This window comes from Lemur catta, chromosome 3 (genome assembly GCF_020740605.2).
Source record: "Lemur catta isolate mLemCat1 chromosome 3, mLemCat1.pri, whole genome shotgun sequence".
Classification (NCBI taxonomy): domain Eukaryota; kingdom Metazoa; phylum Chordata; class Mammalia; order Primates; family Lemuridae; genus Lemur; species Lemur catta.
Genome location: NC_059130.1, coordinates 44,274,987 through 44,288,446, shown reverse-complemented (window position 1 = coordinate 44,288,446; position 13,460 = coordinate 44,274,987). Strand labels below are relative to the sequence as shown.

The following is a 13,460-nucleotide window of genomic DNA, read 5'->3' as shown; positions in this document are numbered from 1 at the left end:
AAACAAAAAATTCCCTGGAAAAAATGCTGCCTTAAATTCCATTCTTCTTTACCCACAATAGATGTTTATTAACCACTAGGTACTGGATGTTATACAGGATTCAAAGACCTACAAAATGTGAATTCTATCCTTGGAAAATTTAGTTGAAGGGTAAAAGATAAAAGGAATATATTATAGAAAGACAAATCAAGGCATTGTTTGATAAATGAGGGAAAGATTTCTACAGAAGACTACTGTAAAAATTTATTCATGCTGATTAAAGCTGGAATAGTCAAGGAAAGCAAAATAAAAGGAAGTTGGGTTTCAAATCAGACATGGAGGATTGAAATTGTTATAATGGAAGTGAGGTGGTTTTTCTATCATGCTGAAGAGTTGGAAATTTACTCTAGACAATGGGGAGTACCTAAAAATTTTTGAGTAAGAACAATTCTTCAGGAAGACTCATTTGGCATAAGCAGTTTGAAAAGAGAATAAAAGCAAGGAAACTCATTAGGAGATAACTTTGACAATTCAAATACAGAAACAAGAGCCTGAAATACAGTGGTGTCTATGGGAATTAAAAAGAAAGGCAGGCACAAGTGCAGGGACACAGACCAGTGGAACAGAACAGAAAATCCAATAACAAAGACACCTGTACCCGAATGTTTATAGCAGCACAATTCACAATCGCAAAGATGTGGAAACAACCCAAGTGCCCATCAATCCATGAATGGATTAGTAAACTGTGGTATATGTATACCATGGAGTATTACTCAGCTATAAGAAATAACGATGCTACGACATCTCTTTGGTTCTCCTGGAGAGAGCTGGAACCCATTATATTAAATGAAGTATCCAAAGAATGGAAAAACAAGCATCACATGTACTCACCAGAAAACTGGTTTCCCTGATCATCACCTAAATGCACATTGGGGAAGGATACCAATGGGATATCAGACTGAGATGGGGGATGGATGTATGCCTACATGATGAGTGCGTTGCGCACCATCTGGGGAATGGGCATGCTTGAGGGTGCTGACTCTGGGAGGTGGGGGGGGAGGGGATGGAGGTATGACTACATGGTGAATGCCAGGTGCACTGTCTGGAGAGTGGACACGCCTGAGGCTCTGACTCAGAGGGATGGGTGGGACACGGACAGTGTATATAACCTGAGCCTTTGTACCCCCATGAAGAGCTGAAATTAAAAAAAAAAAAAAAAAAGAGAGAGAAAAAAGAAAAAAAAAAAAGAAAATCCAAATATAAAACCATCCTCATATAGCTTGAAGCTCAGACTCAGGGGGATGGGAGGGCATGGGCAATATATATAACCTGAACTTTTGTACCCCCATAATAAGCTGAAATTAAAAAAAAAAGAAAGGCAGTATGTGAGAGATTTTTAGAGAGATTTCTTGAAAAAAAAATCGACAAAATCTGACAACTGATTTAGTGGAGAAAGTAAAGATTAGAATAAAAATTAGGCAAAAGAGACTATGGTTTCAAACCTCAGTTTGGAAAAACATGGTACCATCTACGGACATAGGATGTCAAAAGGAGAATGTATTGGTAATTTTAAAGAATAAAATTTTCAGCACAGTTCTTTAGGAGTGGTAAGAAATTAGTACTGGCAGATATACTCAGAGATGTTGCAAGAAATCAAGAGTAGTTTAGAGAAAATCAGAATCTAGGAACCAAAAATTTAGGGCTTAATTTAGCAAATCCCAAATGCCTGTAAATAGGCTATCTTCCTTAGAGAGTAGGCATCATCCACCATGACATAAGCAGACATATCAACATCATGTGGCCTTAGAAAAATAAAGAGCTAAATTTGCTTAGAAGTTATCAAAGCCTAGGTGCCCTTTCAGAGTGTGTGTGTAATATACTTCAATAGATTTTCTTTTGTTATAGTACATTCTAAGAATGATGATGTATTATCCTAATAACTCATGACAAATACCTTAATAACTGTGGTAGGCAGAATAGTGGCACCCCAAAGATGTCCACATTCTAACCCCTGGAATCTGTGAATATGTTACCTTACATTGCAAAAGGATCTTCGCAGAGGTGACAAAAATTATCCAGTAGGATCCACTAGAGTCACAGGGTCTTTTTAAGTAGAAGGAGGAGGCAGGAAAGTCAGAGTCAGGAGAGATTTGAAGATGCTATGCTTTTGAATTTGAAGATTTAAAAAGTGGCCATAAGCCAAGCAATGCAGGCAACCCTTAAAAGCTGGAAAGGGCAAAGAAACAGATTCTTCCCTAGTGTGTCTAATATTTGTAGCCCTCTCCATACCTTGATATTAGCCCAGAGAGACCCTTACTCTTAAGTAACCACTAAAAGAAAATAAAGACACATAGCCAATAAGCCAAAGAAGGAAATATAATGGAATATTTAAATATGTTCAATTAAGACAAAAAAAACCATGAAAATGATAAAAACATACAAACAGGAAAAAGGAAGAAATATTTAAGATAGTAAACGAATAACAAGATGAAAGGATTGAACCTAACCATATTGATAATTACATTCAATATAAATGATCTAAATATCTCAAATTAAAATGCAGAGATTGTCACATTGAATAAAAAAGCAAAATAAAACTATGCACTGTCTAAAAGAAATGCACTTTTAATATAAAGACGTACGTAGTTTAAAGTAAGAATGATAAAAGATATATCATGCAAACACCAGTCAGAAAGTTTACGTGGCTATATTAATATCAGACAAAAAATACCTTAGAACAAAGAATACTATGAGGGACAACAAGGCCATTTCATAATGATAAAAGGGCCAATTCATCAAAAAGACATAACAATTCTAAATTTGCATGCACTTCATAATAGCACTTCAAAAATCATAAAATAAAAACTGATTAAAAATGAATGAAGAAATAGAAAAATCCACAATTATAGTTGGATGTGAAAACAAATCTCTCCCAGTAATAAAACAAGTTGACAGGAAATCAGTCTAGAAAACTTGAACAACACTATTAACCAGCTTGAAATCTAACTGATGTATAGCAACAGTGATAGGATAGATAAGTTTTTTAGGTATAAATGGGACATTTACCAAGATAGACCATATGCTGGGACATAAAACAAATCTAACTAAATTAAAAGTCATACAGAGTATGCCCTCTGACCTCAAAAAATTAAATAAAAAATTAATAACACAAAGATATATAAAAATCCCCATATATTTGGAAATTAAACAATATACTTCTCAATAACTCATGAATTAAAGAAAAAAAATTGCAAGATAAATAAGATAATATTTAAACTGTATGAAAATGAAGACACAACATATCAAAATTTGTGGGGTACAGCTAAAGCAGTTCCTGGAAATAAATTTATAGTTTTAATGCTTACATTGGAAAGGAAAGATATCTGACATCAGTGATCTAAGCTTTCATTTAAGAAGCTAGAAAAGAATGATACTATTAAGCAAAAAATAATGGAAGGAAGAAAATAATAAGGACAAGAGTAAAACCCAATAAAGTAGAGAAAAAAATCAATGGAGACAAATTAAAAATCTAAAAAAATCAATAAAATTTATAAACATCTGGCTAGAATGATCAAAAAGGCAAATATCTTTGCTAACCGTGACAGGGAAAAATGATACATTTGACTTTATAAAAATTTTTTAAAAACCCCAACTTTTGCTCTTCAAAAGACATAATTAAGAAATTAAGATGCAAACCATAGATGGGGAGAAGGATGGCTGTAATACATGTATTTGATAATATGCTTATATCCAAAATATATATATTTAAAAATCCTACAATTCCATAATAAGTAACAACCCAGTTTTTTGAAAATGGGTAAAAGATTTCACCAGATTTCTTGCAAAAGAAAATATGTAAATGGTCAATAAATAGGAGAAAAGATGCTCCACATCATCTGTAATCAAGGAAACACAAAAATCAAACCCACAATGAAATATTGCTATACAGGCATTTAGAGTGGCAAAAAATAAAAAATAAACTGCTAATATTCATTTTTGTTATGAATAAAAAGCAAAGGAAACTTTCATACATTCATGGTGGGAGTGTAAAATGGTATACCACTTTGGAAAAGAATTTGGCAATTTGTATAAAATTAATGTACACTTATTGTTTGGCCCAATGATTTCATTTCTAGTTATTTACCCATGAAAACTGAAAACTGAAAACTATACCCACAAAAAGTCTGTATACAAATGTTCATAACAGCTTTATTCATAATGGTCCCAAATTGCATTAGCAGGTAAATGGATAAACAAATTATGAATAATACTTTAGCCACAAAAAAGGAATGAACTACTGATACTGATACATACAATAACATAGATAAGTTTCAACAATATTATGCTGACTGAAGAAAGCTAAGAACAAGAGTACATACTGTTATACAGCCTGTGTATTCCATTATATTGTTATACATTTCATAATATGGAATGTAGTATAGGCAAGACTAATATGTAGTGAAAGAAAGCAGGCCAGTAGGTAAAAGGAAGGGATGTTGACAATGAAAGTGCATGAGGGAACTTTCTGGAGTGACGGAAACATTCTATATCAATTCAAGTTATGCTTATATGGGTTTATATATTTGCCAATACTTAATTGTTCACTTAAAATATGTGCATTTTATTGCATGTAATTTATGTTTCAATAATGCTGATTTTAAAAGAAAAAAGCTATAAAATTAATTTACAAAGCTATCACTCAATTTTTTTATAATTATTGTGTTTTCCAAACTTTTTATTGATATTTGAGATTATATTCTATGTAATACTTGATACCCTGTTCTCTGCCCCTACCATTTTACACGTCATCAATAATTCTTTGCAAATGTCTAATCGTTTAATGGTCCCTGCTTTATTATTATAATAAAAATTTCTTTTATAATTTATAATTCAGATTTTTAATTTTTGTAAATAATATTTCAGTGATCATCTCTACACATAAAGTTTGTCCACATTTATATTAGTTCAAAATTTTTGAAAGATTTCTAGAAAAGGAATATTAGGTCAGGTTAAAGGATAAAGGAAGAAGATATTTTTATGTGGCTTCTGTTTTTCTGGAATTTTACTTATAGAAATTCTACTTCAAAGCTGAAGCATAATGATAAACCCAGACGTATTTCAAGGTGATTTGCTTGGAAGATATATTTTAATTAATTAGCCCCTTAGGAATTGGAGCAAGACCTCAAGGGACATTCACTGTTAACAAAAGATGGTTGCAAATCGTTCATGGAAGGTAGCTTCTATTACTGGTAGACCCTTTGCTTTGTTGAATCCCATAAGGATTCATCTATGAACACTGGTTGTAGGAGCTGGAGTGGAGCTGAATTGTTTCACTGACTTCTCATGGTTCATTCCAATTATTTCCTTCATTTGTTTCTCAGACATCTCCTTATCAGAGCTCTGTCTTCCCTAGCTTCCCTATGTATGACATGAACCTCCCACCAGCTCCCTCCACACACACTTCAATCACTCTCTCTTTCCTTTGCCCTGATACATACCTCTCGTCATGACATTGATCATCATCTGACATCTGCCACATACACCACCCCTACTTCCTGGAAGAAAGTAAGATCCATGAGAACAGGGATTTTGTTCTGTCTAGTGTTATATCACTGTTACCTCGGATGTGTCTGTCTCAATAGAGGAATGACTGTCTTACACTAAGCCCTCAACTATTTGTTGAGTGCAAGCTTGGATGAATGGAGACCAAGAAACTTTAAATTGCTAACAGAAAATCCTGAAGGAAAGAAAAAATAATGAGAGACTGAGTATTGTGTTTGAGAAAAAGGCATTAAAACAATGCAAACAGCTCCTGGAGAAGAATTAAAATGTCTACTAGAAATGTTTAAATTATTAGCTAAGGGTTGTATTTGAATTGTTTTGCAAAAAGTTTATGATGGAAACTCAACACTTACCTCCCTTTTCCTTACAAAATCTTCAGCTAAATCTACAATGTGTGAGTGGATTCTTTTGAGGAAATGTGAAATGTGCTGAGTTCTACAGCAAGTTTGACAAGGGCTATTCAGAGTCACACTGTAAAGCACTGTATAAATAAATTCAAGAAAAGGTACTTTCTGATTCTTCAGTTCTTAACCCTAGATAGTTGTAAAGAATGATTCACCACTCATGAAACTCATGATTATGAGTGCACTAGTTTTTACTTACACACATGAGTATATTTGTTATACTCTTCAAAGTCACCCTAAGAGACATAAGAAGATAATGAATTTTACCACGGAAAACACTAGAACAGAACAAATAACCAAAGACATTGAAGGAGAATGAAGACTGAAGGTCTTAAAATTCATAGACCATTCAGATAGTAAGCCCACAAATTCTTGAAAGGTACATTGCAAATAGTAGATTAAATTCATGACTAATGAAGGCTATTCAACATGATTATATTTTGTATTTTAAAGTTTTATATTATTAATAAAATCATTTTAGCTCCTCCTTCATCCTGAGTAGGTTAGGCTGAGAACACCAAACCATGAGTATCTCCACAGGAAGGCATTTTCTCATCAGGATAATAACGCTTTTTACAGATTCCCAAATTATGATAATAGTAAAAATTCGAGATGATTGCTTAATAGCTTCTGTCTAATGAAATAAAAATTAACATATCTCCTTGATTCTAAGATGCTGTTGACTATCATATGCACCATTAATTTAATAACAACTTTGGGTGCAAAAATAAATAAACATCAAATGTTCATATTGACTATAAGATGCATTCTAATTACAGAAAAAATAGACTATAGGCAAAGTGCATCTTATCATTAAGGAAATACTGTACTTTGAATATTGCAGATTTGAATTCAGTGAGTTCACTATTTATCACTTTTGAGGCCTGCATCAAAACACTGGATCTTTCTGGCTCTCATTTGCCTGACTCTGAAAGAAAACTATTTCCTTCCTCCCTGAAAAGTATAGAAAGAGAAAGGCTAAAGAAGGGAAGGACATTACATGATCTTTGAAGAATTATTCTAGCTCCAAGGCTCTAAGTCTATGGTTCCATGTTTCTCGATAACAATAAAATTATTGAAAGCGAGCGGATCCTAATTTGATTAATTCATACAAACACTTGTATTAATGTTCATTTTCATCTGAATCTTTAGCCACAGTTCTCAAAGAATTTCTACCTTTGTAACCCCTGATTTTGAGAGGGGCCTTGAAAGTTGTTGATTTTAGGAGTTGGTGAGTCATTCTTTCTTCATAAAATTTTTGACGACAAGCTCCAATAGCTAAAGTAGACACAGCTTCCAATGAGCAGGACGGCAGCTCCACTTCTAATCAGTTAATCCAATGGTTTTTGTCATGAGCAAAACAAGAAATCATGTTTTTAATAATACTAAAAGGTCGCTGCATCTTGTTAAAATCTGGAGTTTAATCACTTCTGTGCTAAAAACCTGGGAATGCTTCAGCAGGGCATAAATCTTGCCCCTCGTTGTACATGCAATCCAGATGCTGGAGGAGAATTAACGTTCATTTGTAACACATCTGGTGTCGGCAGCTTTGAGAAAGCTCTAATAGAAAGAGTGCGGAACTAACATGGCATTACACCTTCACTCAGGCCAGAGGTTCTAGACTGAAGGTAAAAGCCTGCAGGTGTCCCTTGGGGCTTAGCAATAAACTGCACTAATCAGCCCTGGCATTGCGTTAAGTGCAGGGTGTTTTGAATTTTCCACAGAAATTTCACAGCCCAGTAATTCTACATTCCAACTGTCTGCTTTTGACAACTCTTTAGATTTGCCACCATATTGAAACTCCAAATGAAGCAAAGGCCCAGATTTATTGCCAGAGTTTGGACTATCCCACAAGATGGGGGAGAGCAGATTACTATCAGAGCAGTAGTAAGCGAATAACAAGACTAGCCTTATCTGTAGACAAGAAGCATCTTAGCATCACACCAGTGAACAGAGTAGAATGAAGTTGAAAGAGCCCTGAATTTGAATTGGAACATCTGAGCTTAAGTGCCACCACTGGTATGTGTCCAGAAGTCCAAAATTACCAGGGTCACACTTTCTCACAAGGGATATGTAAAAACCAAATCAGATGATGGCTTTTTGTAACAATAGGATCAAGTCCAAATTTTTCAAATTAACATTTTTATTCTCTAGGTAATGTAACCTTCCTTTCCAACCTCCTTTTTCCTGAAAATATACTAGGTTTTAAACTATAACAAATATCTTGCTTTTTAAAAACCTAGAGCATAGTGGCCAATGCCTATAATTCTAGCGCTTTGGGAGGCCAATGTGGGAGAATTGCTTGAGGGAAGAAGTTCAAGACTAGCCTGGGCAACACAGTGAGGCTCTGTCTGTATGAAAAATTAAAAAAAAAAATTAGCCGGGCATGGCGGTGCATGCCTGTAGTCCTAGCTACTCAGGAGGCTGATCCAGGAGGATCACTTGAGCCCATGAGTCTGGGGTCACAATGAACTGTGATTGCATCACTCTACTCCAGCCTGGGCAACAGAGGGAGACTCTGCCTCTATAAAATAAAAAACAAAACGAAAAACAAATTTTAAAAATCCTGCTGCATAATCTGGTGCTTTGGAGTCTTTGAACATGCTATTCCTGTTGGTTATAATGTTTTGCCTCAATCCACTTGTCTACCTATTAATTCCTGGACTCTTAGCTCTAAGACTCCTTCTCCATAAAGCACTTATACATGTCCCTATCATAGCACTTTTTGTGGTGAATCATATATTGCGTATCGTTTTTTGTGCCAATCTCCTTGGCTAGACTATGATCCTACTTTATGAGATCTGTGAAAGAAAAGGTAGTTACTATTGGAGGCATTTAATAAAGTCTTAGGGTTACATTTCATGTTATTGCAGATGGCCTCCAATTAAATCACACTTCTATGAGAAAATTATTTGTGATAGTCAAATGATATGGCATGCAAATGCTACTGGGTTTATCTTAGGATTTAAAAGAATATCCAGCTAACTATAAATGTGTTTTTATTATGACACTGTGTTCTGTTGTGTGCCAAGCTCTAAGTTCAGGGAAGATATTCACACCAGGAGAGGCACATAGGAACCAAGATCATCTGAAGAAAGGGCAGATGCACACGTCCTCATTCACACTCTGCCTGGCTCATGTGCTCATTGAGGGAAATGGGTAAAATCCGTGGTGTAGCATGTATGGTTGAATTTTATGAGTTAAATATGCATATGACATGTCTCCACTACACTAATCATATGTTTTAAATTTGGTATTTGTAACTATAACTAGAATCCCAGAAAAAACTACTTTCCAATTTAGACTTGGAAACTGCCACATCACCAAATGAATCACATAGAATAAAAAATATAAGACATGAACATTAATAAATGCTTGTACTCTCATTAGAAGAAAAAATGTGGACTAAAATTAAGATTGACAAGGGTATTGATGTCTTAAATAGATTGATTTCTAGTAATAATAAGATTATTAACTATCCTATTAACTTCACTTTGCTTTTAGATAACACTTAATTTTCTCCAGTACTTTCATATGTCTCATTCATTCATTCATTCATCTTCCCTGACCACCTGTGGAATAATGAATAAGATCAAGCTTAGGGAAGAAGGAAAACCAAAGAACGAATGCATCAATCTAAAATTAGCCACACAAGATGTAGCAGTTGTCCAGTAGAAAGTTTTCTAAGTAAACTTATGAAGGCTTATTGGGGGAAGCAGCTTAGATTGAATGAAACATATTTAATTCAGGTTTGATGAAAAAATAACTAATACAAAATAAAACCAGTGAAATACTGAGAGAAACACACACATACACAGATGCTAAGAGAATTCACAACCAATAGACCTTCACTATAAGGTATATTAAAGTACATTTTTTTAGGCTGAAGGAAAATGATAAAAGGTAAAAATATAAGAAGCAATGAACAGCTCTGGAAAAGGCAAACATGTAGGTAAATATAAAAGAATATTGACTGTTTAAGCAACCATAATGACAGTGTTTTGTGGGGCTTATAACATATAGAAGCATATGGCAACAACAGCAAAAATTGTTGGCAGGGGTGGAGAAGAGGGTAATAGAGGTACACTGTTATAAATTGCTTGCATTGTTGGAAAAGTAGTAAAAGTATTCATTTAAGATCAACCATAGTAAGTTAGAATGTGTCTTATAATTTTTAGAGTAACCACTAAAACAATGATGTTAGACAGTATAACAAAAGCCTAACAGAGGAGATAAAATGGAATATAAAAAGTATTTGATTATTACAAAGGAAGGCAGTAAAAGAATAATAAGCAGAAACAGAAGGAAAAATAAAAAACAAATAGCAAGATGGGAGACTTAAGCCCAGCTCTATCAGTAATTGCATTATATGTAAATGGGTAAAACACTTCAGTTAACAAGATTTTCAGTCTGTATTTTTAAAAGACTAAAATGATGGCTGCTTATAAGAAATACACAGTTGGGTGTAGTGGCTCACACCTGTAATCCTAGCACTTTGGGAAGCCAAGGCGGGAGGACCATTTGAGCCCAGGAGTTTGAGACCAACCTGGGCAACATAGTAAGATCCTGTCTCTACAAAAATAGAAAAACTAGCCAGGTGTGTTGGTGTATGCCACGGTAGCCCCAGCTACTTGGGAGGCCAAGCTGGAAGGCTTGCTTGAGCCCAGGAGTGTGAAGTTTCAGTTAGCTATGATTGCAGCACTGCACTCTAGCCCAGGCAACAGAGTAAAGACCCTGTCTCAAAAAAAAAGAAGAAGAAAGAAAGAAAGAAAAAGAAAAAGAGAAAGAAAAAAATATACCATAAATATAAAAATATATAATGTTTAAAAGTAAAAGAATGGAAAAAAGACATACCAAGTCCACATTAACCAAAAGAGGGTTGGTATGACTAGACTAGTATCAAACTAGACTTTAAGGTGAGAAGAATTAAGAGACATAAAGAGGGATACTTAATTATATTAAAAGTGTCAATTTTTCATGAGAACACAAAATCCTGAATAATCTTTAGCAAGTTTGATTGAAAAAACAAACAAGGAAAGGGAAAAGTAGAGAAAGAGGGAAAGGGAAAGAGAGAGGGAGCGAATGAATTACCAATAATAAGAATAAAATGGGAGACATCATTACAAGCATTAAAAAGATAATGAGAAATATTAGAAATAAGTTTGCACCAATAAGTTAACAAGTTAAATGAATGGACAAATGCCTTTCAAAACACAGTTTGGTAAGGTTTATGATCAGGTAAAAGAGTACCCTCCTGGTCATGCTCTGCTGAGTACATCCAACAGGGCAGTGATCATTAAATGCTGCTTAGGTTCTTTCAACTACAGGGATCATGGGGAACAGAGACCATGGGGTACAGGGACCATGTGGTACAGGGACCATGGGGCTTGCCGCAGACCCTGCTGTGGCCAGACTGCCCTGGGGAGGGTAACTAGGTATTCTGGTTTTCCTGGAATTGAGCAGTTTCCAAAGACACAGGATTTTCAGTGCCAAAACTGGGAAATTCCCAAACAAGTAGGAGTGATTTCATTTCTCAGTGCCCTCCAAAAAGCTCCTTTGGGTGGAAGGGACCAGTTCAGGAGCTTTCCATGTCTCTCCTGGCATCCTAAATGGATGAGAAGATCTATATCTTACAGCACACCTGTAACCCACTCTTGGTACTTGAGTATGCTGGGGGGTACAGTTTTGGGGAAGCTCAGATTACAATGATGAAGAAAAATCTTTTCCCTCTACCCTTCTAGATTCAATGGCTGGGACCCTCAAGTCAAACTGATAAAAGACAGATTAACAAGAGAAAAAACCAGTTTTAAATATGTACCTATGCATGGGAGTTCACAACAAACCCCCACAAAACTATGGCTCAAGGAGCCAACCAGATGATTGAGGCTTATATTCCATTTTAGGCCAAACAAAAGGGGTTTGGGGCTTCTGTGCAGGAAAAGTAGGGGAGATCTATTGTAAATAAGAATTGTCTTGTTAGGAAGATAAGTATCTCTCATTAGCTCTCTTCCTAGTATGGAGACATATTTATAAATGGAAATTTCTTTTATAAATTTAAATTTCTTTTACAAAAGGGGAAATTTATATTCTATTGTTAGGTATTTAGGGGGAGGTAAAGAGTTTTTCCTGAATATTCTCATTCTCAGTTGTCTTTAGCTCAAAATACTCTATATGCCAAATAGGCTTATTTTGGGGTACCATATTCTGGTACCCCTCAATAACATCATTAAATAGTTTCTCACCCACCTTTCCCAATAAATTGGTTTTATAATTGTTAATTATTTGTCATTGTTGATTTTTTGGTTTAACAATAATGTATTCTTCGTATTAATTAAAAATACTAAGAACATTCCACCTTTCACCCATAATACAGGTATTTCTTAAATGGAATTTGGTGTTAATATTTCCTGGAAATATTAACTTAAATCTACTCTTATCTTATTAACCTTACATCCTCTACTTTTCCTAAAAGGTCCCCCTCCTGGCTGAGCATAGTGGCTCATGTCTGTAACCCTGGCACTCTGGGAAACCAAGGTGAGAGGATCCTTTGAGCTCAGCAGTTCGAAACCAGCCTGAGCAAGAGTGAGACCTGTCTCTACCGAAAACAGAAATAATTAGCTGGGCATGGTGGCACTTGCCTATAGTCCCAGCTACTCTACTTGGGAGGCTGAGGCAGGAGGATTACTTGAGCCCAGTGGTTTGAGGTTGCAGTAAGCTATGATGACACCACTGCACTCTAGCTGGGCCACCAGAATGAGACTCTGTCTCAAAAAAAAAGCAGGAAATGCTCAACATCCCTAATCATCAGGGAAATGCAAATCAAAACCACAATGAGATATCATTTAACTCCAGTGAGAATGGCCTTTATCAAAAAGTCCCAAAACAACACATGTTGGCATGGATGCAGAGAGACAGGAACACTCATACACTGCTGGTGGGACTGCAAACTAGTACAACCCCTGTGGAAAGCATTATGGAGATACCTTAAACAGATTCAAGTAGACCTACCATTCAATCCAGCAATCCCATTATTGGGCATCTACCCAAAGGAACAAAAGTCATTCTATGACAAAGACACCTGCACCCGAATGTTTACAGCAGCAAAATTCACAATTGCAAAGTTGTGGAAACAACCCAAATGCCCATCAATTCATGAATCGATTAGTAAATTGTGGTATATGTATACTATGGAGTATTACTCAGCTATAAGAAATAACGGTGACATGGCATCTCTTTGGTTCTCCTGGAGAGAGTTGGAACCCATTCTATTAAGTGAAGTATCCCAAGAATGGAAAAACAAGCACCACATATACTCCCCAGCAAATTGGTTTCCCTGATCATCACCTAAATGCACATTTGGGAATGACACCAGTTGGGTATCAGACTGAGGTGGGGGGTGGGGGGAGGGGATGGGTGTATGCCTACATGATGAGTGCGATGCACATTGTCTGGGGAATGGTCACGCTTGAATGTGCTGACTCAGGGAGATGGGGGTTGGGGGGAGGGGATGGGGGT

The 13,460-nt window shown here is 35.6% G+C and overlaps 1 long non-coding RNA gene across 4 annotated transcripts in view; it reads right to left on the bottom strand.

Moving 5' to 3' along the window:
• LOC123635324 overlaps positions 1-13,460 on the bottom strand; it is a 62,495-nt gene that overhangs the window by 5,471 nt on the left and 43,564 nt on the right. The window contains exon 2 of one of the 4 annotated variants that reach the window (XR_006734097.1): positions 5,478-5,534. The exons of the other annotated variants lie outside the window; for them this stretch is intronic. This is a non-coding gene — a long non-coding RNA (uncharacterized LOC123635324). The remainder of the gene's footprint in view (positions 1-5,477; positions 5,535-13,460) is intronic. 4 annotated transcript variants of the gene reach the window in all.